Source organism: Bufo bufo, chromosome 2 (genome assembly GCF_905171765.1).
Source record: "Bufo bufo chromosome 2, aBufBuf1.1, whole genome shotgun sequence".
Lineage (NCBI taxonomy): Eukaryota > Metazoa > Chordata > Amphibia > Anura > Bufonidae > Bufo > Bufo bufo.
Window position 1 is genome coordinate 771,091,976 of NC_053390.1, and position 25,496 is coordinate 771,117,471.

Consider the following 25,496-nt stretch of genomic DNA (forward strand, 5'->3'; position numbering starts at 1 on the left):
CTGGTGCGGCCATGTTGAGTGTGGGAAAGGAGAAGGGTGAATATTACTGTAGTGAGTGTAATGATAGTGTGAAACTGGTGGGCGGTATGTGAGTTGAAGAAAAGATGGGGAAGGGGAAAGAAAGGTGAGGAGGAATGAAGAAGGGTACATGTTGGCTAATGTGTGTGATGGTGTATGTGTGGGAGGCAGGGAAAGGCGAGGAAAAAGGAAAAAAGGAGAAAAAAGGAGTAAAGAGAAAAAAAGGCGAAGGAAAAACAGGGGAGAGAAAGAAAAGAGAAAGGGAAAGCAGGGAGAAGAAGAAGGGAGAAGGAGGAGGAAAATGAAAGGGGGGGGGAGAAATTGTGTAGAAAGAAAGTAAGTGTGTGAAAAAATGTGTGAGTGGAGGACTGAGTGAGAAAAAAAGGGGGGAGTGAAAAGAATGGTAAGCAGAAGTATAGACAAAGGAGGAAACTTGAGTTGGGCAATGGTGTGGGGGGGTTTATTAAAATGTTCAGGAATCGGGAGCCAGTTCTTCTTGCATCTAATGGTGGACTTGTGATGCGATCACGTATGGTTTGCGTGGTTTCTCCCAAGTAGAGGAGTCCGCAGGGTCATTTAATAAGGCAAACGACAAACGTTGAGTCGCATGGGCCAGCCCTGGCCGTGCATTTATAATTGTACAGTTTTAAAGCCCAGAACCTTAACTGGTTAAAAATTATAACAAAATTAAGTGCACCATCCTAGAGGATTCCTCTTGACTTTTATACCATCTCCTTAAACAGTTTCCTTTGTCTAGTGTGCCTCTTATCTGATATAGTCATCTATGGGAAGCTGTGGAAATGAACAGGGTGATATACAATTGATTTACGGTCGTGTTGGAGGAGTGGGACTTTTTTTCGCTGAGAAGTTGTTCTAAAGTCATAGTGTATTTGACCAACTTAGATTTATACCTTTGTAAATTAACATTGAAGCTGGAAGCCTTCCAGGTTCTAATAAAGTCAAGTTCTGCTCGGCCTGACCTTGGCAAAGCCGAACGCTCGTTCCACAACTTATAAACACTAAGATGCGTTATATAGAAAATCAGTAGAGACTTTATTTTGTGAGTAGTACATAAAAAAAATCTGAAACCACCAATTTAATTAGTTGAACTTTTCTGCAGTAGCATATACAGGAAAGAATTCAATTTTCTGCTGTAAATATCTTGGTCGCCACTGTCATTATTCCAGCCAAAAGCACCAACCAATTAGAAAACAAAATGCTTCAGCTATGAAGTAGAGACACCACAGGCACCCATAGGTATGTGTTACATGACATCAGTAAAGCAGCTGGAGATGAACAAGAAGGAAAGTGGCCAAGAACGCATTACCATTCCTTTCCCATTCTGCAAGTGATTAAAAAGTAACAAGTACATGAACAGAACTCTTTTATATAGATGACCTCTCAGCACGACCAGCAAAGTGTCTACAATTTTTGGAAGACAAGTGGGTAGGCCCACTGTTTTCTCTAGAAAAAAGCTACAAAATATCCTGCACGATATGATAGTAAATATGCGGATGTGCATGGCTACATTTATAAAATCACGGAAAATAATGCACTAAAACAATAGATGGAAACATAATATATGGACTAAGCCCTCAGGGTCTATTCACACGTCCGTGTTGTATTGCGGATCTGCAATACACCCGGCCGGCACAACCCATACAACTGCCTATTCTTGTCCGCAATTGTGGACAAGAATAGGACATGTTCTATTTTTTTGCGGAGCCACGGCCCGGAAGTTCGGGGCCGTGCTCCTGAAATGCAGATGCGGAGAGCACATAGTGTGCTCTCCGCATCCCGTTCTGCAACATTGAGAATGATTGGGTCCTCACCTGTTCCCGATATTGCGGAACAGATGCGGACAAATTTGTGGACGTATGAATGGACCCTCACTCTAATAATAAAATCTGAGACTCTCAGCCAATATATTTTGATCAAAACGCGTCTGTGCCCGCCTACACAGCACCACTGTGGTCTCAGTCAGGCAGGTCCTACTCTAAACCTACCTATGCCATTGGGCATCTTCATTCAGGAGCGCAGACCCTGCACATATGGTGTGCTGCTCCTAGTCACCTCTATGTGCATCCAGCAACCAATGAGAGGAGGAGTGCGCACAGCTGTATGTACCACCTAATCAAGGCCACCTATTAGATAGCTGGGGCAAAAGTGCACATGAATGCTACTCCCAGGATAGAAGAGCATTCACACATGAAGGTGCCACTCCTTCAAGACAAATAAAAAAAATTACGGAAAAAAGATACAAAACTTCCTGCACGATATGGTAGTAAATATGTGGGTGTGCAAGGCTACATTTATAAAATCACGGAAAATAATGCACTGAAACTATAGATGGAAACATAACATATGGACTAAGTCCTGATAAAATCTGAGACACTTAGCCAATATATTTTGATCAAAACACATCTGTGCCCACCTACCCACACCAAGGTGGTCTCAGTCTTGGCAAATATATTGGCTAAGAGTCTCCGATTTTATTATTGGGCTTAGTCCATATATTATGTTTGCATCTATTGTTTCAGTGCATTATTTTCCATGGTTTCTCTATTTAGATTCAGGGGATACCATATCTTCTCATAGAGAGCACCTAATCAGCATGAAGAGTCTTATAGGCCAGGCAGCGCTCCTCTGGAATTGTGGGAAGAAGGTATACAAATGAGCTCTTGGCAAGCTCTGCCTCTATTGCCACCAGATGTAAATTAATTATCCTATAACTCAATGTTGGTACATATGATAGTCCTAGTCTGTGCAGGTCCTATGACAATACTAAGGACGCCTTCATGTCTTCAGTCTTTCATTTCTAGAGGTGAGCGAATTTCTTGAAATTCATTTCGGGTCTGATTCTAACCTAACAAATCGTTCAGAAGATTAGATTTGGGTAGGAATAAATTTGACTTGAACCAAAAGTGCTCTAATTATCCTGAAAACTAATTAACATTCTGGGGTCTCCTAGGACTGTGTGCAACTATTTCCAAACTCTTTACCGCCAATACATTATTAGTAACATCAATGTGACAGTCACATATATGGGTATGGGTAAATGGATGATTAGGCTACTTTCACACTAGCGTTCGGGGCTCCGCTTGTGAGCTCCGTTTGAAGGGGCTCACAAGCGGCCCCGAACGCATCCGTACTGCCCTAATGCATTCTGAGTGGACGCGGATCCGCTCAGAATGCATCAGTCTGGCAGCGTTCAGCCTCCGCTCCGCTCAGCAAGCGGACACCCGAACGCTGCTTGCAGCGTTCGGGTGTCCGCCTGGCCGTGCGGAGGCAAACGGATCCGTCCAGACTTACAATGTAAGTCAATGGGGACGGATCCGTTTGAAGATGACACAATATGGCTCAATTTTCAAACGGATCCGTCCCCATTGACTTTCAATGTAAAGTCTGGACAGATCCGTCTGAACTACAAACCGGATTCCAAAAAAGTTGGGACACTAAACAAATTGTGAATAAAAACTGAATGCAATGATGTGGAGATGGCAAATGTCAATATTTTATTTGTAATAGAACGTAGATGACAGATCAAACGTTTAATCCGAGTAAATGTATCATTTTAAAGGAAAAATACGTTGATTCCAATTTTCACGGTGTCAACAAATCCCCAAAAAGTTGGGACAAGTAGCAATAAGAGGCTGGAAAAAGTAAATTTGCGCATAACGAAGAGCTGGAAGACCAATTAACACTAATTAGGTCAATTGGCAACATGATTGGGTATAAAAAGAGCCTCTCAGAGTGGCAGTGTCTCTCAGAAGCCAAGATGGGTAGAGGATCACCAATTCCCACAATGTTGCGCAGAAAGATAGTGGAGCAATATCAGAAAGGTGTTACCCAGCGAAAAATTGCAAAGACTTTGTATCTATCATCATCAACTGTGCATAACATCATCTGAAGATTCAGAGAATCTGGAACAATCTCTGTGCGTAAGGGTCAAGGCCGTAAAACCATACTGGATGCCCGTGATCTCTGGGCCCTTAAACGACACTGCACCACAAACAGGAATGCTACTGTAAAGGAAATCACAGAATGGGCTCAGGAATACTTCCAGAAACTATTGTCAGTGAACACAATCCACCGTGCCATCCGCCGTTGCCAGCTGAAACTCTACAGTGCAAAGAAGAAGCAATTTCTAAGCAAGATCCACAAGCTCAGGCGTTTTCACTGGGCCAGGGATCATTTAAAATGGAGTGTGGCAAAATGGAAGACTGTTCTGTGGTCAGATGAGTCACGATGCGAAGTTCTTTTTGGAAATCTGGGACGCCATGTCATCCGGACCAAAGAGGACAAGGACAACCCAAGTTGTTATCAACGCTCAGTTCAGAAGCCTGCATCTCTGATGGTATGGGGTTGCATGAGTGCGTGTGGCATGGGCAGCTTGCCCATGTCTGAAAAGGCACCATCAATGCAGAAAAATATATTCAGGTTCTAGAACAACATATGCTCCCATCCAGACGTCATCGCTTTCAGGGAAGACCCTGCATTTTTCAACAAGATAATGCCAGACCACATTCTGCATCAATCACAACATCATGGCTGCGCAGGAGAAGGATCCGGGTACTGAAATGGCCAGTCTGCAGTCCAGATCTTTCACCTATAGAGAACATTTGGCGCATCATAAAGAGGAAGGTGCAACAAAGAAGGCCCAAGACGATTGAACAGTTAGAGGCCTGTATTAAACAAGAATGGGAGAGCATTCCTATTTCTAAACTTGAGAAGCTGGTCTCCTCGGTCCCCAGACGTCTGTTGAGTGTTGTAAGAAGAAGGGGAGATGCCACACAGTGGTGAAAATGGCCTTGTCCCAACTTTTTGGGGATTTGTTGACACCATGAAATTCTGATTCAACATATTTTTCCCTTAAAATGGTACATTTTCTCAGTTTAAACTTTTGTTCCGTGATTTATGTTCTATTCTGAATAAAATATTAGAAGTTGGCACCTCCACATCATTGCATTCAATTTTTATTCACGATTTGTATAGTGTCCCAACTTTTTTGGAATCCGGTTTGTACTTTCACACTTAGAATTTTTTCTAAACTATAATGCAGACGGATCCGTTCTGAACAGATCCAAACGTCTGCATTATAGGAGAGGATCCATCTGTGCAGACACCAGACGGATCCTCTCTGAACGCAAGTGTGAAAGTAGCCTTAGTGGTAACAAACATTCTGGTTAATACCAAACTGCACTGGAGGATTTGTTATGTTAGAAATTTTAAAAATATCGCTTTTGGGGAATAATGTCTGCTGGTATATATATACACTGCTCAAAAAAATAAAGGGAACACAAAAATAACACATCCTAGATCTGAGTTAATTAAATATTCTTCTGAAATACTTTGTTCTTTACATAGTTGAATGTGCTGACAACAAAATCACACAAAAATAAAAAAATGGAAATCAAATTTTTCAACCCATGGAGGTCTGGATTTGGACTCAAAATTAAAGTGGAAAAACACACTACAGGCTGATCCAACTTTGATGTAATGTCCTTAAAACAAGTCAAAATGAGGCTCAGTAGTGTGTGTGGCCTCCACGTGCCTGTATGACCTCCCTACAACGCCTGTGCATGCTCCTGATGAGGTGGCGGACGGTGTCCTGAGGGATCTCCTCCCAGACCTGGACTAAAGCATCTGCCAACTCCTGGACAGTTTGTGGTGCAACGTGACGTTGGTGGATAGAGCGAGACATGATGTCTCAGATGTGCTCAATTGGATTCAGGTCTGGAAAACGGGCGGGCCAGTCCATAGCATCAATGCCTTCATCTTGCAGGAACTGCTGACACACTCCAGCCACATGAGGTCTCGCATTGTCTTGCATTAGGAGGAACCCAGGGCCAACCGCACCAGCATATGGTCTCACAAGGGGTCTGAGGATCTCATCTCGGTACCTAATGGCAGTCAGGCTACCTCTGGCGAGCACATGGAGGGCTGTGCGGCCCTCCAAAGAAATGCCACCCCACACCATTACTGACCTAATGCCAAACCGGTCATGCTGGAGGATGTTGCAGGCAGCAGAACGTTCTCCATGGCGTCTCCAGACTCTGTCACGTCTGTCACATGTGCTCCGCGTCCTCCTCCACGTCTCCAGATGTACTGGCCTGTCTCCTGGTAGCGCCTCCATGCTCTGGACACTACGCTGACAGACACAGCAAACCTTGTTGCCACAGCTCGCATTGATGTGCTATCCTGGATAAGCTGCACTACCTGAGCCACTTGTGTGGGTTGTAGACTACGTCTCATGCTACCACTAGAGTGAAAGCACCGCCAGCATTCAAAAGTGACCAAAACATCAGCCAGGAAGCATAGGAACTGAGAAGTGGTCTGTGGTCACCACCTGCAGAACCACTCCTTTATTGGGGGTGTCTTGCTAATTGCCTATAATTTCCACCTGTTGTCTATCCAATTTGCACAACAGCATGTGAAATTGATTGTCACTCAGTGTTGCTTCCTAAGTGGACAGTTTGATTTCACAGAAGTGTGATTGACTTGGAGTTACATTGTGTTGTTTAAGTGTTCCCTTTATTTTTTTGAGCAGTGTATATATATATATATATATATATATATACACAAACACACACACACACACACAGTAGTATCAGAAGAAGCAGGACTTGGGCTAAACAATGCATAATCGGACAGAGTCTTCAGAAAAAATATGCTGACGGTGACGATGAAAAATATGCTTATTGTGCACTTATAAATTGTAGAAAGTTTGCAACAGTTTTTTTTTTTTTTAAATGCTCAAGTGCATGTCTGCAGCCAAAATATATGCTGCTGGCCACTGCACGAATACTGCCTCTTTAAAAAATAATGAGCAGTGCAGCAGAGTCTTTATGTATATGAAGAGGTCAAACCCAGTACACTAACTGACTCTATCCTGTCCCTAGTGCTAAAACCTGTCTTTCTATCAATTGATTCAATGTAACTCACTTCCCAATCCTTAAAGGGGTTATCCAATACTATAAACTGCCACTCCATATGCTGGGCCCCTCACAGGGAATATACTTACCCCGCTCCCTGCGCTGTTCCTAGTACCCACACCGCCGACGCTGCTTCGCCCCGTGCCCAGATGAAAACATTCACTGTCTGGGGGGGAAGGAGCAGCCAATTGCAGGCGGGGACACCCGAAATGCTAGGGAGGCTCGTCTCCGTCCCCGCCTTCCATTGGCTGCTTCGCCCCGACACCGGATGTTTTCATCGGCGCACTGGGAGACTAGGAACGGCGCAGGGAGCGGGGTAAGTTTATTCTTATGAAGGAAGACACCTCTTCCATCAAGGTGCTATATGCACCAATTTACTAGGTGTGAACACCCTCTCTATCCTGGCTACCGACTGCGGCATAGTGTCTGACGAAGGCCTACGCGCCGAAAACGTTAACACGAACTGCCACATGTCTACCTAATGTACTCGTCAAATAAAAGCATTCCAATTGAAGATCATCTGGGGTCATGGTCTGCTCCAGTTCCAAGGGACTAAGAACTAAAGACATTGCTCTATTGTAAGGATCACTACTCCAGGGAGGCTGTGGAGTCCCAGGCGATCGAAGATCTGCAATCTACAGTGTTTACAGTCAGCAGAGTGATTAGCACTACAGCTATACAGACTCCACTGCAGGTGAGGGGATAACAAGTTAAGACACCCATCGCCACAGTTCAGGACAGGCATATTCAAAAGCCTGCCTATTAGAAGTTGACACCTATAGCCACAAGTGCCAGCTTATTTCTGTTAGCGAAGGGAAGTCAGGAGAGAGAAAAAGACTACTCTAGGGTGCTATTGTCTGCCATCTTGCCTTCCACCTTCCATATCTCATCAGCTGGGGATAGAAACATTGCACCTTGTGCAGATGATAGCTGGATGTAATGTAACTCATCCTTTGCCTGATCCTTTCAAACCATGTTTTTACTGCACTGAACCCCAGGGGGCGAAGGCCTGAGGGAGTGCATTGTGACATAACTTCTTCTCAGGACCACTAACACTCACATCCTCTGCACCGGCTCCTCAGGGGCTTGCTGCACATGCAGAAACCTAACCATGTGGCCGTACCCTCACATGACTGCTCTTCACAATTTTATCATAAGGGTACCATGACTGCTCTCCGCTTACCATTTTGTATCACAGAACAATGTGGTCTTCATTGGTTTCAGAACAAAAAAGCCCAAAAAGACCTAAATTACAAGATGACACATATCTGATTGAAAACCCGGCAAAGTCTATCATGTGCATTACTGAAAATGCACAAAAGCATCCTCAACCGTTATTGCCTGTATTATCCTAATAAACCTCCTAAGGCAACTTTACACATTTCTGAGACGTGAAGAACATTTTTATATAACATGTTTCACTGGGAAAACATGAGAACCTATTACAGAATATATTGTTTAACCATGGTGGTATTGATAATTGCCAAGAGAAAGGTTTGCCAATGCAACATCCGTACTCACACATTGTAGACTTATTTCATGCTATTCTTGTTAGTTCCTCGTAGGAATAAATCACTCTATAAGCTCATAAGGTCCTTTCCAAATGTTACCTGCTGTAATTGTCCACAACCTCCCTCCCCTTGAAATGGACGTTGAAAATGATATTCTAGAACCCAGAGCCTAATCCTATATTAATAACTTACTGTATATGACCAAGTGTTGTAATTGGATATTTTAACAGGGTGCAAATTTGTTTCTCACCTTTAGGCTTGGGTCATTCAACAATTTAATATAGTACACATTGTACAGTCCTGTTGTAACATTTGTTGGACGATTCAAGGACAAATTTGAACCAGATGTGGATGGAAAGTCTGTCTTTGAAAGGGAAGTACAATTAGCTGTAATGGATTTGCACTAACAAATGATAACTTGCAGACAAAGCAGCAAGGCAGCTTCTAAAAGAAGGGTTTCGGCTATTCAATAGGTTTGTCAAAATAAATTCTCATATCATGCTTTTTGTATACAAATCCCAGTAATTTATAAAAAGCAAAATATGTAAATAAATGTAGAAAAAATAATGTATTAATTTTCCCCCAATATATATTATATATAATTTAATGTTTATGATATTCTGGCATGCATGGCCCAGGATAAAGGGTAGGGGAAGAAGGTAGCAACCTAGGGCTCCATTGAGTAAGGGCATGCAATGTATACAATAAAAATATCCTTAAATGGTTATTCATGGCTGAGGTCAGAATATCCTTAGAAGGTGCTGGTTGGGTAAGCTAAAATAATGATATAGTGTAACACAGCTAGGTATACTATTTCCGGTAACTGAAAAGTTATGGTGGCAGTGTAAATCGCTATCTTAAGCTGTTTGAGTAGCTCCCATTCAATGTTATGGGAGTTTTATATATACAGGAGAAACTCGAAAAACTAGAATATTGTGCAAAGTTCATTTATTTCAGTAATGCAACTTAAAAGGTGAAACTAATATATGAGATGGACTCATTACATGCAAAGCGAGATATTTCAAGCCTTAATTTGGATTCTTATGGCTTACAGCTTATGAAAACCCCAAAGTCACAATCTCAGGTACCCTTTGCTCAGGGGGTATGGATTAATTAGCTGACTAGAGTGTGACACTTTGAGCCTAGAATATTGAACCTTTCCCTAATTTTCTAATTTTAGGTTGCATTAATGCATCTCCTTTTAAGTTGCAGTACTAAAATAAATTAACTTTTGCACGATATTCTAATTTTTCGAGTTTCACCTGTATCTAGAGGGATGATGTTTAGGGGAGGAGCTGCAGGAAATGGTGGATTCTACAAAAGAAACATGGTGGGATGGTTAGCTAACCTAAACCCTATTAAGCATATGTGGGGCATCGTCAAATGGAAGGTGGAGGACCACAAGGTCTCTAACCTTGTCAAATGTCCTCATGTGTCACGCTTTGATGTGGGAGGGAAACACCTCACCGAGGAAGAGGGAAGGGGGGAACAGGGAATCAGGCCTGAGAACTAGGTAAAACCCTAGCCAAAATCCTGACTGACTACCAGTATGAACAGACCCCAGAGGTAGGTGAGTTCATACGCAGGAATACCTATCTAGCCCTATAGGACCCTGGAACTAATGGCAGGGACGAGACTACCTGTTCCTCCAAAAGGAAGGACGAACAGGAGTCTTCTACAGGCCTAATACAAAATGCAACACACAGAACCCAAACAAAATACTAAAAGGGAAAGGAAAGACTTAACTTCAAAGGAGCCATAGAAGCACCAGGAACTCCGCCGAGATCCACACACCAGCTATCCACAACTGAAACTGAAGCTATAAACCTCACAGCATTGTGGGAGAAGCAACTATAAATAAGGAAGCTTAAATGACAACATTAGCAACACCTGAGGCAAGAGGTGTGGCCATACCAGAAACAACACAAAGCCTATTGATCCACAGGGAAAAACACGTGTTGCCAGCCTCACCGATCTCTCGCCACCTGTCGCGGGAACGTCTGTGACATCACGGAGGAGTGGAAGAGGATTCCAGTGGCAACCTGTGAAGCTCTAGTGAACTCCATGCTCAAGAGAGTTAAGACTGGAAAATAATGGTGGCCACACAAAATATTGACACTTTGGGCACAATTTGGCCATTTTCACCTAGGGATGTACTCACTTTTGTTGCCAGCAGTTTAGACAGCAGTATGTTGAGTTATTTTGAGGGCACACCAAATTTACACTGTTATACAAGCTGTACACCGACTACTCTACATTGTATCAAAGTGTCATATCTTCAGTGTGTCCCATGAAAAGATACAGTAAAATGTTTAAAAAATGTGAGGGGAGATACTGTGTGCTTTGTTTTAACTTATTTTTAGGCATTTGATTTTTGTATGTTTTTTTCACTAATAAATATCATGATTTGCCATTGAAAGTAACACAAAGCTATTGGCAGATGACAGATGCAATAGGTTTTGATCCGTTTGTCTTCTCCCATTACCGATTCATTAAGAGATAATACTCCAGTAATGTAATAGTTACCTTAAATTATCTTAAACGGGTTAAAATCTCCTCATTTTGGTTGCATGTCAGTAATGGAATATTTTAGTATCATTAACGTCACCTTGAAGACTTTAAGTGTTCATAGGTTCTAGGGTCTTACTGTGACCCACAAGAGTAAAGCGATACTATACATTAGACATCCCAATTGAAATATCACTGTTTCATTGTTGTTTTAGATTAGGCATAAAACATTTGTCATTTCAATCTCAAGGGCTAATATCCTGCCAAAACAGGCGAACCTTTGACATTATTCCGTCAAAAATCCTTAAACGTCTGCTAGAGTATCAAAGCCTTTATTTCAACATCACCGGTGAAGGTCAATAGCTCCTGACAGATGCATATTAGACTTGACTTAATTATGACTGAGTGGCACAGTGTGTTTTGCAACATCTGGATCCTGCTCTCAGAGCAACTAAGTAAACCTGAGCCGTGCGTCCAAGCTGCCATGTGTATCAAGAAGACAATTACACCGGGAAATACAGGCTGGCAGCAGAAAAGGAGTATTTTCTTAAGTAATATTCCTTGCACCGTCTCTAATTTTAACACAATCAAATTAGGTCAAATTCCCACACGTGGCGAAAGCAGAAGGTCACACAGCTTTGGTGACTGTTTTCTCAGCAATTAAATTAATGAAGCGTCTGATCTTCCAAATTGAAATAATGTACTGTGTTAGATAAAAGCAAAACAATAAAGTGAGCATTGAGATTTTTCTTTTTTATTTCAAGTGGGAGCCATAAAAACAAAAACAAAAAAAAAAGTATTACCTCACTTCATCGATACCCTCTGATGCCAGACCGTTCCCCACTGCTCTCCATTGCCTGGTACCAGCCTGAAACACAAGAAATGACTGCTCAATCAACCAGTCAACAGGTAAGGAGCATCACTACTGCGGCCAATGATTGGCTGAGCAGGGATATCCACCCATGTTCTGTATGTTGAGCTTGGACCAGGATGTGTAGAGCAGTTGGGACCAAAGCAGCGTTGGAGAAACAGCAGAAGGTGATTGGTGAGTAATGCCTTTCTGCACACCCCCTTTTTTAAATCCCACTGGAAAACCCTTGAAAAAAACCTATTTATCAGTACATTTTGTGTTTTTTTTAAGTAAGAAAAAATAAGGACTATTAATAGAAATGCATTTTTGTGATTAGATATTGCATTAAAGGGGTAATCTGAAAATTTGCTTTATTATTTCATTATTAGTTCATTATTCATTACAGTATTAATAAATAGCTTGTTATTAAAATTTTCTTACAATTTCCAACCTCTTGATTGACCTCACGTAACCCCTCTGTATAGTGTTGAACGAATTGAAGCATCCGAAGCAAAATTGGATCCGAAGTTTAGGAAAAATTTGATTCACCGTGAAGCTGAACTTCCTTGTGTTTCATGGTAACGAGTCAATTTTTCCTAAAATAGTGGCTGAAAAAAATAAAATAAAAAATTCTCTCACCTACTAAAGAACCTGCAGCGAGTGTGAAGACATCAACATGTGATCGTGCTGGCCGCACGCAGTGACTTTATCAGTGATATGGGGGGCATCTGAGTGGTTAAATAACAGGGGAGGTGTGATTGCCAATGAAAGTAATTAGTAATGAATCAAATTTCTTGATGAAGTTTGGCGAAGGTGCCGAATCGAATTTTTTAGAGCTTCGTTCATCTCTACCTCTGTACGTCCCCTTGCTTGCATAAGCATCAGGTACATAGTACATGTGTTTCAACCTGCTTCTGGTACCATCAAGAATGTATGTGTTGTCATTAATGAGAACATTACATTGGCCGGGTCCAGGGGTGGACTAGCCATAGAGTCTACAGGGAAATTTCTCATTAGGCGGATGCCCAGGAGGCTGCCTGAGCAATCCTCATGGCCACCAGTCAAGTACATGAGGATCTGATACTCTCAGCATTAATTAATGCAAGGAGAACTAGGCACTAAGGCAGATGGCCGGTGGCCAGGTGCCCTCCTGGATTCAACTGTATTTAAGCTCCCAGTCCACCCCTGGCCGCATCCCACCGTCTTTGTACTGTGCATATTTATAAAATTATTACCATTTATACACAATTGAAACCCCCTGCTTCTGTTCAGGGGCCTTCTGTGACGTTGATCCCATCCTTCTTGGCATGCAGAGATAATATGTACTGTGGACGCTCCTAGGTGTAGTGGATGGGTTTCCAGTGCACATGTAGGTCTAGTGGGTTGGGTAATGTGGAGTACTAGGCAGGCTGAGGAAAGCAGGAGATGTATAGTGGGCTGTAACTGATGCTGCCAGAAGGCAGAGCAGATCAAGTGGACACTTTGTGGGTACTTCTCTGAAGCTGAAACATGGCCAGAAACTGGTAGTGGCAGAAGGAATTGAGCAGCATGTGACAGGGGACTTGAGGGACAAGTGAATAGAAAAACAGCAGATCAGTGAGGTACGAAATGATTCTTATATATAGTGACTGGTGGCATGACATAGGGAAGTATCATCTATCCACAGGTCATAAGTGTCATATTAGAGGAAGCTCTGGGACACCCGCCAATCTTCAGAACTAGCACTGTACCTGACTATCTTTGCAGTCCCATAGACTTTGGATCCCCACTGATCAAATACTCATCACTAGAGTTGAGCGAACCTGAACTGTAAAGTTCGGGTTCGTACCGAACTTTAGGGTTTTCAGGACCCGGACCCGAACATTTACGTAAAAGTTCGGGTTCGGTGTTCGGCGATTTTTATGTCGCTTTTTGAAAGGCTGCACAGCAGCCAATCAACAAGCGTCATACTACTTGCCCCAAAAGGCCATCACAGCCATGCCTACTATTGGCATGGCTGTGATTGGCCAACTGCAGCATGTGACCCAGCCTCTATTTAAGCTGGAGTCACGTAGTGCCGCCCGTCACTCTGCTCGGATTAGTGAAGGGAGAGGCTGCAGCTGCTGTGAGGGAGAGATTAGGGAGAAATCTTATTAAGAACTGGTTTATGTACTCAGCGATCTACAGCAAAAGTGTTTTGTGGGCGCAGTGCACAATTTTTTTAAGCCTGCCCTGAGCGAACTACTGCTGAAGACGAACTTTTTTTTCTTCAGTTAGTCAATATCAATACATGATCGGCAGCCATTTTATGCAACGATAGTGCACCAGCACAGGCTATCTGCAAGTCCAGAAATACAGCTTTGGCATACTGGGGTGAAAAAAGCCTCTGATATACTGCACATCTGGGATTAGACAAGCATAAGTGACTGTCACATTTAGGACAGAAATACAGCTTTTTGGTTAGGGTGAAAAAACCCTCTAATATACTGCACATCTGGGATTAGACAAGCATAAGTGACTGTCACATTTAGGACAGAAATACAGCTTTTTGGTTAGGGTGAAAAAACCCTCTAATATACTACACATCTAGGATTAGACAAGCATAAGTGACTGTCACATTTAGGCCATAAATACGGCTTTTTGGTTACTGGGGTGAAAAAAGCCTCTAATATACTGCACATCTGGGATTAGACGTGCATAAGTGACTGTCACATTTAGGCCATAAATACGGCTTTGGCATACTGGGGTAAAAAAAGCCTCTGATATACTGCACATCTGGGATTACACGTGCATAAGTGACTGTCACATTTTGGACAGAAATACAGCTTTTTGGTTAGGGTGAAAAAACCCTCTAATATACTGCACATCTGGGATTACACGTGCATAAGTGACTGTCAGATTTAGGACAGAAATATGGCTTTTTGGTTACTGGGGTGAAAAAACCCTCTAATATACTGCACATCTGGGATTAGACGTGCATAAGTGACTGTCACATTTAGGCCATAAATACGGCTTTTTGGTTACTGGGGTGAAAAAACCCTCTAATATACTGCACATCTGGGATTAGACGTGCATAAGTGACTGTCACATTTAGGCCATAAATACGGCTTTGGCATACTGGGGTGAAAAAAGACTCTGATATACTGCACATCTGGGATTACACGTGCATAAGTGACTGTCGCATTTAGGACAGAAATACAGCTTTTTGGTTAGGGTGAAAAAACCCTCTAATATACTGCACATCTGGGATTACACGTGCATAAGTGACTGTCAGATTTAGAACAGAAATACGGCTTTTTGGTTACTGGGGTGAAAAAACCCTCTAATATACTGCACATTTGGGATTAGACGTGCATAAGTGACTGTCACATTTAGGCCACAAATAAGGCTTTTAGGATACTGTGGTGAAAAATCCCTCTGATATACTGCACATCTGACATTACACTTGCATAGGTGACTGTCACATTTAGGCCACAAATACTGCTGTCATATAGAGTTTAAAAAAAAAAATAGATTGCAATACCCTACATCAGGGATTATTATTGGCTGTTAATAATTTTTTACATACTTAACCACTTTTTACTTTGCTTGGTGAACGCTAACTATGAGGAAAACATCTAATAAGGGACGTGGTCATTGTCGTGGTGGTGTTGGTGGAGCCTCTGGTGCAGGGAGAGGACGTGGCCGTTCTGCCACAGCTACACTTCCTACTGAACCTACTACCTCAGGTCCCAGTAGCCGCCAGAATCTACAGCGATATTTGGTCGGGCCTAATGCCGTTCTAAGGATGGTAAGGCCTGAGCAAGTACAGGCGCTAGTCAATTGGGTGGCCGACAGTGGATCCAGCACGTTCACATTATCTCCCACCCAGTCTTCTGCAGAGAAGCGCACAGGTGGCGCCTGAAACCCATGCCCATCAGTCTGTCACATCACCCCCGTGCATATCGGGGAACCTGTCTGAGCCTCAAGTCATGCAGCAGTCTCTTATGCTGTTTGAAGACTCTACTGGCAGGGTTTCCCAAGGGCATCCACCTAGCCCTTCCTCAGGGGTGGAAGACATAGAATGCACTGATGCACAACCACTTATGTTTCCTGATGAGGACATGGGAATACCACCTCAGCACGTCTCTGATGATGACGAAACACAGGTGCCAACTGCTGCGTCTTTCTGAAGTGTGCAGACCGAAAAGGAGGCCAGGGAGGGAGACTGCTTGGAAGACGATGCAGGGGACGATGAGGTCCTAGACCCCACATGGAATGAAGGTCGTGCCACTGACTTTCAGAGTTCGGAGGAAGAGGCAGTGGTGAGACTGAGCCAACAGCGTAGCAAAAACGGGAGCAGGGTGCAAAAGCAGAGCAGCCGTCGCCAAAACAGTTCGCCTGCTACTGGCCACCGTCACCAGGGACCGAGCACACCAAAGGCAGCTTCAAGGAGTTCCCTGGCATGGCACTTCTTCACACAATGTGCTGACGACAAGACCCGAGTGGTTTGCACGCTGTGCCATCAGAGCCTGAAGCGAGGCATTAACGTTCTGAACCTTAGCACAACCTGCATGACCATGCATCTACATGCGAGACACGGGCTGCAGTGGAGTAAGCACCTTCAAAACCAAAAGTTGTATCTAGTACCTGCTAGATACTACTGTATTGCCGTACACAGAACGGCAATACAATTGAATCTAACACACTGGGAAGAGCTGAAGGACCTGTGGTGACATCACAGGTCATGTGACCAGCAAAACAGGCTGTGATAGGATTACCTGGATGATGTCACCATCATGTGACCAGTGCAGGATTGGACCGGAGTGAAGAGGAGAAGGAGCCTAATGGTGATGTCTGTACATGAGTAGAGGTAAGTGAAGGGAGAGGCAGAGCAATGCTGGGAGTTGTAGTTATTTAACTGGGATGCATGTTAGGGCTGAAGGGAGGGATGTTATTGACATGGAACTGTGTGCTTGAGGTGGCTTGGGGAGGGAGTGATGTTATTTACATGGGACTGTATGTTGAAAGTGGATGGTGGGGGGGAATGATGTTTATGTACATGGAACTTAATGTTTAGGCTACGTTCACACTTGCGTTTGGGGATCCGCTTGTGAGATCCGTTTCAAGGCTCTCACAAGCAGCCCCAAATGCATCAGTTTAACCCCAATGCATTCTGAATGGATGCGGATCCATTCAGAATGCATTCGTTCGGCTCCGTACGGCCCCCCATTCCGTTTTGGAGGCGGACCCCAAAATGCTGCAAGCAGCGTTTTTGTGTCCGCATGCCCTTGCGGAGCCAAACGGATCTGTCCTGACTTACAATGTAATTGCATTGACACAAAATGGTGCAATTGTAAACTGATCTGTCCCCCATTGACTTTCAATGTAAGTCAGGACGGATCCGTATTGGGACTTAGAAATTCAAATCTAATACAAACGAATCGGTCCTGAACGGATGCATTTGTTTGTATTATCGGTGTGGATCCGTCCTTTACAAGTACAGGACAGATCCGCACGAACGCAAGTGTGAAAGTAGCCTTAGGGGGTGATGTTTACATGGGATTGTGCATTGGAGGCGGCTGGGGAGGAGGTGATGTTATTTACATGGGACTGTATGGTGGAGGGAGGATTATAACTGCAGGGGGCACTGCAGATCCAGGGGACATTATAGACGGTCTTAATACTACTGGGGGCTCTATAGGAGGGTCTTATAGATCCGCCTTATTTCTACTAAGCGCACTATGAGGGCCTTATTACTACTGAGGAGTCTGTAGGGAGCTTTATTGCCACTGGGGGAACAATAGGGGGCCTTATTTCTACTGGGGACTCTGTGAGGGTATTATTAATATGGGAGGGCTCTTCTAATAATGGGGGCACTCATGGGGAGCATTATTACGGTTGGGGCAGTGTTACTAATGAGGGCATTCTAGAAGGGAATTACTATTGGTGGGACTATGAGGAGCACTATTACTATGGGGGGTAGTAATGTTTCTTCAGGATAGTATTTGGGGGTATTGGGGGGGCACGGGCGTACCTAAAGGCTTATGGGCCCCGATGCAAGAGTTCAGCTTGGGCCCCCCTTCACTCACTGCTTTGTGTGTCTTCTTAGGCGGCACAAGTGTCTTTGAGCTCCTTCAGGCTCCTGGGCCCGATAGCGACTGCTACCTCTGCACCCCCTATAGCTACACCCCTGGGGGGGGGGACGGGGACGACAGCAAGCAGCAGGATAACACTGTGGGGACTCCAGTTGGGGGATAATGATAGAATGTGAGGAAGCTAAGATGTCTGTGTGTCACACTCTGCAGAGACGAGGCGGCTGAGAGAAGTTGTCCAGACCGAGTGGAGAAGATGATGAGAGAGAAGATCTACAGAGAAGATGATGACAGAGAGGAGACGTCACCTGGAGGCCCTGGATGTGACAGGTAAGTGCTGCTGTATAGCAAGTACAGCAAAGTGCAGGGGGGGGGGCAACATATTTATTGGGGCTTGTGCCCCGGATCTTTTGAGACCCTAGCAACGCCCCTGCATCTCACAAACCTTTGAGAGAAAGCGTAAATTCCCACCTAGCCACCCTCGATCCCTGGCCCTGAATGCCAGCATTTCTAAACTTCTGGCCTTTGAAATGCTGTCATTCAGGCTGGTGGACACAGACAGCTTCAAACAGCTCATGTCACTTGCTGTCCCACAGTACGTCGTTCCCAGCCGCCACTACTTCTCCAGGAGAGCCGTGCCCTCCCTGCACAACCAAGTATCGGATAAAATCAAGTGTGCACTGCACAACGCCATCTGTGGCAAGGTCCACCTAACCACAGATACGTGGACCAGTAAGCACGGCCAGGGACGCTATATCTCCCTAACTGCACACTGGGTAAATGTAGTGGCGGCTGGGCCCCAGGCGGAGAGCTGTTTGGCGCACGTCCTTCCGCCGCCAAGGATCGCAGGGCATCATTCTTTGCCTCCTGTTGCCTCCTCTTCCTACTCGGCTTCCTCCTCCTCTTCTACCACCTCCTCATCCGGTCAGCGACAGACCTTCACCACCAACTTCAGCACAGCCAGGGGTAAACGTCAGCAGGCCGTTCTGAAACTGATGTGTTTGGGGGACAGGCCCCACACCGTGCAGGAGTTGTGGCGGGGTATAGAACAACAGACCGACGAGTGGTTGCTGCCAGTGAGCCTCAATCCCGGCCTAGTGGTGTGCGATAATGGGCGAAATCTTGTTGCAGCTCTGGGACTAGCCGGTTTGACGCACATCTCTTGCCTGGCGCATGTGCTGAATTTGGTGGTGCAGAAATTCATTCACAACTGCCGCGACATGTCAGAGCTGCTGCATAAAGTGCGAGCCGTCTGTGGGCGCTTCCGGCGTTCTCATCCTGCCGCCGCTCGGCTGTCTGCTCTACAGTGTAACTTCGGCCTTCCCGCTCACCGCCTCATATGCAACGTGCCCACCAGGTGGAACTCCACCTTGCACATGCTGGAAAGACTGTGCGAGCAGCAGCATAGTGGAGTTTCAGCTGCAGCACGCACTGAGGAACAGCACCACTTCACCACCAATGACTGGGCCTCCATGCGAGACCTGTGTGCCCTGTTGCGCTGTTTCGAGTACTCCACCAACATGGCCAGTGGCGATGACGCCGTTATCAGCGTTACAATACCACTGTTCACTGTCTCCTTGAGAAAACACTTAGGGCGATGATGGAAGAGGATGTGGCCCAGGATGAAGAGGAGGAAGAGGGGTCATCACTTACACTTTCAGGCCAGTCTTTTAGAAGTGGCTCAGAAAGAGGATTTTTGCAACAGCAGAGGCCAGGTACAAATTTGGCCAGCCAGGGCCCACTACTGGAGGATGAGGAGGAGGATGGGGATGAAGCATGTTCACAGCGGGGTGGTATCCAACGCAGCTCGGGCCCATCACTGGTGCGTGGCTGGGGGGGGATACCGAGGACGCAGACGATACGCCTCCCACAGAGGACAGCTTGTCCTTACCTCTGGGCAGCCTGGCACACATGAGCGACTACATGCTGCAGTGCCTGCCCAACGACTGCAGAGTTGCCCACATTTTGACGTGTGCTGACTACTGGGTGGCCACCCTGCTGGATCCCCGTTACAAAGACAATGTGCCGTCCTTAATTCCCTCACTGGAGCATGATCGGAAGATGTGCAACTACAGGCGCACGCTGGTAGACGCGCTCCTGAGAGCATTCCCGACTGACGCCGGGGGACAAGTGGAAGCACAAGGCGAAGGCAGGGGAGGAGGAAGAGGTCGCCAACACAGCTGTGTCAGCGCCAGCACCTCAGAAGGCAGGGTTAGCATGGCCGACATGTGGAAAAGCTTTGTCACCTCACCGCAACAACCGGCCCCAACTGCTGATATAGAGCGTGTTGGCAGGAGGCAGCATTTGAACAACATGGTGGAACAGTACCTGTGCACGCGACTACACGTACTGACTGATGGTTCTGCCCCATTCAACTTCTGGGTCTCCAAATTGTCCACATGGCCAGAGCTTGCCCTGTATGCCTTGGAGGTGCTGGCCTGCCCTGCAGCCAGTGTACTCTCTGAACGTATATTTAGCACGGCAGGAGGCGTCATTACTGACAGACGCAGTGGCCTGTCCACAGCCAACGTGGACAAGCTCACGTTCATTAAAGACTTGTCTGTACCTTGTGCAGAATAGACATTTATACCACCATCAAACATACATTCTTGTACTCAAGTCAAGTGCAATGATTCTTTGTTTTCTTTTTTTTTATTTGTCCCTATATTTTAGGGGCTATCTACCCCAATAAAAAAAATAAAAAAATACATTGTTGGCTACCTGTTCCTCCTCCATTGCTTCCTCCACCTACAACACCACATTCACTGCCTCCTCAACCTCCGACTCCATATCCACCTCCTTCTCTGAGTTGCAGGTTAATAATTTGTAATTTTTAGTTATTTTATTTCATTTTAAGTTATTTCCCTATCCACATTTGTTTGCAGAGCAGTTGCCATGCTCTTAAGCACATTTTACTGCCTTTTACATCCCTCTAGCCTTTTCAAGGACTATTTTAGAGCCATTTTAATTTAAAAAAGTGCCAGTTTTAGTGCCCTAAATTGAAAAAATTCTTATTTTCAATCGTCGGGTGACATTTTACCATTTTTGGCGTATACAAACCCCTGCTGTGCCTGGGTGACAGGGGCCTAAATCTCTCAAAATCCTCTGTTCTATTGCTGGGTGACAAGAACCCCCTTTTGCCGTGAATGAACCCCTGCTGTGCCTGGGTGACAGGGGCCTAAATCTTTTAAAATCCTCTGTTCTATTGCTGGGTGACATGAACCCCCTTTTGCCGTGAATGAACCCCTGCTGTGCCTGGGTAACAGGGGCCTAAATCTCAACAAACTGTGGAGCTCACTACCCCAACTTATCAGACTCTCCTCCACCTTCCAAATCTTCTAAATCAACCAGAAAATCCACAGCTTCAGGAAAGCCTACAACCTACAGTAACCATGCTGCCAGTACATTGGCAAATTCTGCTCTCACCTACTGTCTCCTTCCCCTTCCCTTCTAGTTTTTAAGCCCTTGCGGGCAGAGTCCTTGCTCTTTTTGTGCCAGTCTATCACTCAGTTCTTCTTTTACGTGTTATGTTATATACTTAAACTCTTTTCATACATGACTGTAAAATAAAAAATAAATGCCAATTTGAAGGCATATGAAGGTCGCAAAGCCGAATTTCCTCGCGCTTCATGGTAACAAATCAATTTTTCCTGAAATGAACCTACTCACCTTATCGATTTTCATGCAAAGAGACCGTCGCGCCCATCTTGATTGCAGAAAACGCTCGAAATCTTGCACGGGTTGACGTGTGCGTCATCACGTCTTCAATCAAGATGGCCGTGATGGCCTCTCCACGATCAAATGAATAAGGTGAGTATGCATTATTTTAAAACTGGATTAGCACCTGAAAGGCCATAATTTTAATCTCAGATGCCACAATCAGTGATGAACGCGGCATCTGAGGGGTTTAGCGACAGGGGGAAGAGCAAACTCCGTTCTCTGTCAATTCGCCTTCTACATACAAAGAAATGCACCTCGTTATGAAGTACGTAATTCATCACAAATTGAATTTCTTTGTGAAATTTGGCAAAGTAGCCGAATGGAATTTTTGGTAACTTTGCTCCTCGCTAATTATAGACTAATATGGGCGCCATACTATGGCTTTATAAAACTGAGCCAGGGCCCTTATACAGAAGTTTCCATAAAGTCTAAATATGAAATATTTAATTTATTGATTTTTGTTGCTAGAAACCATCACATTTAGCTATTTGTCTGCAATCTATTAGTTTTATAATTTTTATTTTATTTTATTGTAGTACATTTCAACTTATATATTAGTCAATGTAATTTCATCATATTGAAACAACTTTTTGAATTATTTCTTAAAGGGGTTATCTCACGTGTAATGTAAAAAATTAAAACCAGATATTATATAGTAGTACAGGCATTCTCAAACTGCGGCCCTCCAGCTGTTGTAAAACTACAACTCCCAGCATGCCAGAACAGCCTACAGGTATCAGCCTACAGCAGGGCATTGTGGGAGTTGTAGTTTTACAACAGCTGGAGGGCTGCAATTTGAGGATGCCTGTAGTAGTACATGACAATCTCTTTCTAACAAACTTAGAACCAGCTATGTACATCACATTGATCCAAAGATCTGCCCATGCATTGCTAGAATTAAATTACAGGGGGTGTTCACTGCAGCTGGGGGCAGTTGAAGAATGGAACTGAGCATGTATGTCAACCTTAGTGAGCTGGACAGAGAATTTAGAAAAAGGGCAAACAGCAGGTGGCGCTATACAGAAAGATTTCAGTGAATAACTCAGCGGCTATACTAAATTTGTAATTACTTGAAATTACTAAAGTATTCAGATCCAGGTGATGGTTTGCAAAATGTAGAATATTTTTTTCATGGGACAACCCCTTTAACGCTCAATAAAACGGTTGGTCAAAATGTGTTTTAAAGCAAGAAATGTGCAACCTAAATGAAATAATAGGGGAGTGCACAAGCTTAATAGATGTCATTCCTAAAAATAGTTTAAAGATCTAAGAATGTCACTGAGGATAGGTGTCAGAAAGTATTTCACAAATAACCTGAGCATGGCTAACTATAGGGTTTAAACATGCACAAAATCCAAATTAGCCTTGTAACAACATACTTTCTGCTTAGATAGCCTTCAGCTAAATCACGGACCTGCCAGATGAATGAAAGGGTTCCCAAAAGACGAAAGCTTACAGCGTAATTTAATATGCCATAGCAAATGAAATATAAGAGACTGCTTATTGGTCTGCGTTCAGAAGAGAGGATGTGTAGCCGTTTTCTCCTCTAAATGATACATAATGCTTGAAGTAACACTTGAGACAAGTGAAACCTGTTTTATGATTCACAAGAACTCCAGTGAATGAATCAAGGCTTAGACAGAGCTGTTCAACACATGGAAAAATCCCAGCGGGCCCTTTAAAAATAAACATATGTTTCCCTAATGACATCATATTCCCATTATCTGTTGCATGCAGTAGTTTGCTATATTTTTTAAATAAGTCAAAAGGGAGCAGAGGCAAGGTTTGAAATATAGATTGTATTTCTGTCTAATGTCTATGGTGTTTTTAAGACTTCTTCAAGGAACTGTTAACTTTCTAGTTACTTCTGGTAAAAATATGGAGCCTTAAAATTTGTTTAGACTCTAAATAAACTAGAATGTATTAATATGTATTTTTTAAGATTTTCATTTTTTTTTTTACATTTTTGAATACATAGAAATGTGAATATTTAAAAGATATTTTCTCAATTTTCATGTTTTATTTTTATATATTGCAAATACAAAATGAGATGATGTGAATCGTTACCCATTTATTTAACCATGGCAGAATAGATATACACATTCCCACATGACCAATTACCACCAAGACCATGGCCATTGTGGTTGTCCCCAAGAAATTGCTCTTGAGGTCGAGAGTTGGATCAAGACTGGACAAAAAGTTTGATGAAGGCCCACTCCCATGTTACCCTTTTACATAATACATAAAAAAATGTAAGCAATAAACATTGAAAGAGTTTAACTTTTAGGATACTGGAGGTTATTTCACTTTTGCTTTTTCATTTTTCTTCCTTATCTTCCTTGAGCCATAACTTTTTTATTCTTCCGTTCACATAGCTGTATGACGGCTTATTTATTGAGGGACAAGATGTACTTTCTAATGCCACCACTTAATATGGCATACAATGTAGTGGGAAGCAGGAAAAAAAATTCTTTCTCTGGGTCAGTACGATTGCAAAGATAACACATATGTAAAGGTTTTTATGTTTAAATAGTGTAAAAATTAATTTTAACTTTGAAAAAATAAACTTTTTTTACATCATTAGAGATGAGCGAATTTCTTAAAAATTAGATTTGTCTGATTCGCCGAATTTTCCAAAAAGATTTGATTTGATCCGAATTTATTCATGTCGAATCGCGTTAAAAAACAGCTATTTCCTAGCAGCAGAGAGACTGTATAGTGGTGTAGAACACTATCCCTTGCAGTAACATGCATAGGGAGTCTGCTGTGGTAGTGAAACAATACTGTGAGTCAGTATGACATGCAGATGACAGGCGTCGCTCTTAGAATCACTATACACTTCACTTATTTGGGCAGTTATGGGGCCAAAACTGACCAAATAACTCAAGTGTGAACTCAGCCTTACAGGTCAATGTTAGCGCCAGGTATAAAGAACTGTGCAGAGGCCCAAGATCCTACTATAGTGTGAAAGAGCACACTCCTTTTACACCGTCGGCAGCTGATTCCACATAGATGTCTACAGAACATGTTCTATTAAATGCTTATACAAGTAGAGCCCCCCAACAGAGTGGAGAGGGTGTCAGCAGTAAGTTTGTGTTGACGTCACAGATTATTTTGCCCTTCCTCTGATCCGTTAGAACAATAACGCCCAAAAAAAGGATCCTGTCTGTTGAGCATCCTCCTTCACTCGGTCAGCATTTGGTCAGTAATCCATCAGTATTGCTAAAGCCAAAAAAAAAAAGAGGAGTGGGTCCAAAACAGAAATGACATGTGAATGGAATATTTTCATGTCTTCTGTGTTTTGTACCCACTCCTACTTTTGGCTACCGAATCATAAGCCAATTCTAATGGGACAATACAGGCCTTACAGCTGCTACATACAGTAGACAGGGTCTATTTTGCGTCTCATTTTTCCTTCCTATATATATATAAAATGAGAATGCTCGGACTGGGAGAAAACGTCTGTATGTGGGTAAGTAACTGGCTCATTGATAGAAAACAGAGGGTGGTTATTAGTGGTACACACTCAGATTGGGTCACTGTCACTAGTGGGGTACCACAGTGGTCAGTATTGGGCCCTATTCTCTTCAATATATTTATTAATGATCTTGTAGAAGGCTTGCACAGTAAAATATACATTTTTGCAGATGACACTAAACTGTGTAAATGAATTAACACAGGAGAGGACAGTATACGGCTGCAGATGGATCTGGATAGATTTGAGGCTTGGGCAGAGAAGTGGCAGATGATTTTAACACTGACAAATGTAAGGTTATGCACATGGGAAGTGTAGTGTCCCACTAGGTAAATGTGGGCACTACACGAGGGTCAATTGGGCCACGTTGTTCTCCACCTCATGTGGAACAGGGTGATTGTATTTTGTATGTCATTTTAATGTATA

At 43.6% G+C, this 25,496-nt stretch overlaps 1 long non-coding RNA gene across 1 annotated transcript; it reads right to left on the minus strand.

The window, feature by feature from the left end:
* Window positions 1-9,587: 9,587 nt before the first annotated feature.
* LOC120991804 lies at window positions 9,588-25,259 on the minus strand. The gene is made up of 3 exons (XR_005776819.1): window positions 25,250-25,259; window positions 24,621-24,625; window positions 9,588-9,732 (listed from the first exon to the last, which is right to left on the minus strand). It is a non-coding gene; the product is annotated as an uncharacterized LOC120991804 (long non-coding RNA).
* Between the last annotated feature and the right edge of the window lie 237 nt (window positions 25,260-25,496).